Source organism: Stegastes partitus, unplaced genomic scaffold (genome assembly GCF_000690725.1).
Source record: "Stegastes partitus isolate 25-593 unplaced genomic scaffold, Stegastes_partitus-1.0.2 Scaffold196, whole genome shotgun sequence".
NCBI lineage: Eukaryota > Metazoa > Chordata > Actinopteri > Pomacentridae > Stegastes > Stegastes partitus.
The window spans coordinates 47,017-51,391 of NW_007577927.1; positions in this window are offsets into that span (position 1 = coordinate 47,017).

The following is a 4,375-nucleotide window of genomic DNA, read 5'->3' on the forward strand; positions in this document are numbered from 1 at the left end:
GACGGAGGTCAGAGTTCAGCTCGGAGGAGTGTCGCTGTTTAATCAGGACGCGTTTCACAATCACGGCGTTCACAAAGCGGTCAACGAACACGACAAAAACAGAAAGCAGAGGTTCACATCAGACGTCCTCCTCAGCTCCGAGTTCTGCTGTTCAGGTGTCACAGAGAGACCCAACGTGGAGATAATCAGGATTACTCCATAAACAAAATGCTCTTCAGGCACAGAACGAGAGGTTATGGGAGATTATTTAAACACCATGAACAGATAGAAGCCAAAATCAGAGGTGCTTTAAAAAAAAACAAAACAAAAAAAAGAAGACGGTGATAATAGTAAAAAAGGATAAGAAGCTATCACTAGTTCTAGACACTATTTTAGTGCATTTGGACAGATTTATTGATCTTATACTAACGCTAGGGTCACTATTTGCCCACATGTAAAAGAAAAAGGGAAAAACTACAATAATATGTCATATATTTTGTTATATTTGGGACTGGGAGGAAAAAGATCTACTACTATATATATCTTATAAGACAATTTCTCAAGGAATCAGTTTGAACTTTCCCATCGGCAAAGGTTCCTCGAGACTCTTCTGCTTTCGAGAGTGAAGGTTCTTGAAGTCCTGGAAGAACACCTTGAACTCTTGGTCGCGTTCCTCCAACGTTCCCAAACATTTAAAGGAAGCTTCGTCCTGTTGAAGGAGTCCATCGGAGAGTGCTGCTGCAGACGTTCTGCATCAGGTGTTGAAGCAACATCAGGATTAAAGGTTCCCATCAGAACATCTTCAGCAGCTTCTTCCCATCATGCATCCTGCTGCCGGCGTCTCTTTTTAACCTTTGTGGACAGAAATCGATGCATTTTTTTTTGTGATTTCTGAACGTTTGATGGACAAAAATACCCGTTCTGCTCAACTATCGGCCAAACTGGTGTAAAATGGTTTCGTTCCAACGTCTCACATGGACTCTAATCCTGCCGCAGCTTCAGACGTGTTGGTTCTGACACCTCTGCATCAGCACATCTGTCTCTGGTTGTCCTTCCTTGGACACGACCCGGTACAGGAACACCTCCAGCGCCTGATGCTTTGCAGACGTTCTCACCAAAGTCTCTCAGATCTTCTCATTTTTTGTTGCTTCCAACATCAACTTCCAGAACCGACTGACGGGAGCCACTGGAACCAGATGATTGAAGCTTTTCCCGTCACCCGTCAGCGGTTTTAATGTCGCTGCTGTGAATCCTGCGTGAGGTGATAACGCGACAGGTGCAGCGAGTTAAAACAAAACCAGCACATCCCTGACTTCTCTCCAGCGGCGCGACTGAAAGCAGATGCTTCTATGAATTCCCGTCATTCTGATCATAACACATAAACACTTCCAGACTCCTCGTTTCGTTTTTTTTTTTTCTTTTCCCTCCGTCTCGTCGCTCCTCCTCCTTTTTGTTTGCAGGAATGCAGGACGTCAGATCGGGTTTCTGTAACGTTACAGATGAAAAGAGTCGGAAACAAAGAGCTGCAGGAACAGAAACGGGCTCGAGGTTCGTTCTGGTCGTCGGGTTGGTTTAAAGCCAGAAAGTCGACACACATTAAAAAAAAAAAAAAAAATCCTGTTGTGTCCGACTCAAACGTTCAGACTTTCGCTTCCTTCCAGCTGCTGTTACTGGAACCACTGAGGCTGAATATCACCTCCACTGACCTGCACGAGGCCTCCTGGTCCGGTTTTAGATAAATACTGAAAACCTGGAGCAAAGGAGAGCACGTCAGCCGCAAGTAACAGATGTGTAGCATTTGTTAACTGTTATTTCCTTAATAATGTTTAATTAATAATCATTTAGAGCAGAAACTTTGACAAAAATGTAAAATGATGACAGATGTGAGCAGATATTCTGTGTAGCAGCTGTTATCAGTGGATTGAATAATTTGAACAATTAGCAAAACTGTAAATGAACGTTCTGCCGATCAACTCGCTGATTAACTGAGTAAATATTGTGGTACTGTGCAGCTCCTGGACTGCTGGTTGCCAAAGATGTGATCAAATGAACACAACGAACGACGGCTGAATCACAATATTTAAAGCCACCACAAAGACGTGCGACACAACCGCAGAGATCTGCTAAAACAAAGACACAAAACAACTGCAATGACGCAAAACAAACGCAAAGAGATGCAAAAAAAATATGTACAAACAGATGCAACACAACCACAAACACACGAAGAATAACACAAAACACCAAGAGATGCAAAAACAAAGACATACCAACCACAAAACAACTACAAAGACGCACAACAACTGCAAAGACACGAAATAAACGCAAAGACGCAACAACAAAGCTGCAACAGGAAAACAAGGAGACGTAAATCCAGACGCGACACAACCACAGAGACACAAAACCACAAAGACGTGCGACACGATCGGAGAGATTTGCAAAAACAGAGACACAAAACTGCAACGACGCAAAACAAACACAAAGAGATGCAAAACAACCACAAAAACACACAAAACAATGACAAAATTTGGAAAAGCAAAGACACAAAGCAACGATGAAGGGAACACAAACAGATGCAACACAACCACAAAAACATGTAGAATAACACAAAACACCAAGAGATGCAACAACAAAGACACAACAACCACAAGACAACTACAAAGACGCAAAACAACCGCAAAGATGCAAACACACAATGAGATGCAACAACAAAGCTGCAACAGGAAAACAAGGAGACGCAAATCCAGACGCGACAAAACCACAAAGACATTCGACACGACCAGAGAGATTTGCAAAAACAACAACACAAAACAACCACAAAGACGCAAAATGACCAGAAACAACCACAGAGATGCAAAAACGAAGACATTTCAAATTGAAGCCACGATGATCTTTCCTCTCTTTGAAGGTTTGCTTCTCGGATTTATTTTCCATCCAGGTCACTGCGAGGTGACCAACCCCAGACTCATCGGCTGAGCAGCAGGTGGCGCTGTGTTCTCACTCTGACTGATCAGATGAACAGTTTCTGAAAAAAGGCCCAAACAGCAGCAGCACAGAGTTGTGTTTTGTAGGATGGTTATTAGTTCACGTTAGAGCAGATCTTTGCTCGACTACGTTTTTGTGGCACGTTTGACTTTCTGTCGGATGATTCTGTCCCGTGGCTGCTGCTGGTCTCTGGGAGGCCCGGACTCCATCCTCACCCCTCGCCCTCGACCTCCGACCTCGCTGCCGGTTCACAGCCCTCTGAGGGCGGAGTTCAGGGCGACGGAGGACGCGGTGATTTGGGGCTGCCAGCGCTAAACGCTTCCACATGCGGCTGCATCTGAGCGCTGGGATGTGTGAGAGCCAGATCTGTGGGAAACTGCTGCCCCCAGAGCCGAGCCCGATGCCACGGAGCCGCTGCAGTTTGTTTACCAAGCAGACCTTCGACTCTGTTTGTGGGGGTTGAGAATTCATCACAGCTCGAGTGATTCGAGACCGCAGAGCTCAAGGAAACAACCACAAGGAAGCAACATGACCAAAAAAACACAAGAAACATACAACTAGTTCACATTACAAGAGCTTCACCAACAGTAGAAATATAAGAAGAAATACACTTTCCAATTAAAACCAGTTAATTTACCAGTTATTTGTAAATCTGAATCAGCTTCATTGGCCAAGTTTGGACACGGAAACAAGGAAGTCGACTCCTAGCTCTTTGTGTAAGGAAAAAACAGAAATAAAGTAGAAGAATAAAGTAAACTTGACTGCACCACAGAGTGAAACAGAAGTGAGGCCTGTGCAACGTCGCTTAAATGTCCAAAGGTTTCAAACTGCATCAATAATTTAACTATTTATGAGCTGAACAGTTCAGTCAAAAGCAGCAACTTTATAAAGACGATATTGAAAGTGCAGGATCCAAAGCAGAAACTCAAAGAACCAAACCGAGTCCAGCTGTGGTTTCCATCAGTCTACCTGCATGAACACGGTTCTACAATGAGCCAAGAACAGCAGAACCTTCTCAGTTCTGGACCCGAGGACTGTGTCTATCTATGGAGAAGAGCTGAACAGAGGAAGAGAACCTGACCAGGACCACCACAGTGGATGCACCGTCCTGACAGTGAAGCACGGAGGTGGCAGCATCATGATATGGGGCTGCATGAGGGCAGAAGGTGTTGGTGACGTTTATGACTCTCAATCTGCAGAAACTGGTCCAGCTTGAGAACCATCCGAAGCACAAAGAGTTCAAACAGAAACAAAGTGAGAACTCTGAGCTTTGTGTCCCGACTAGAACAGCTTTGGGGTATTTTTAAGAGAACGGTGGAGAATTTCAGGAATGAATAAATGCTAACGGATTGATTTCAACCTCTCAGGCGTTCTGAGTTTTACTTCGAGCGTCCAGGTGCTGTTGTCCTGATCT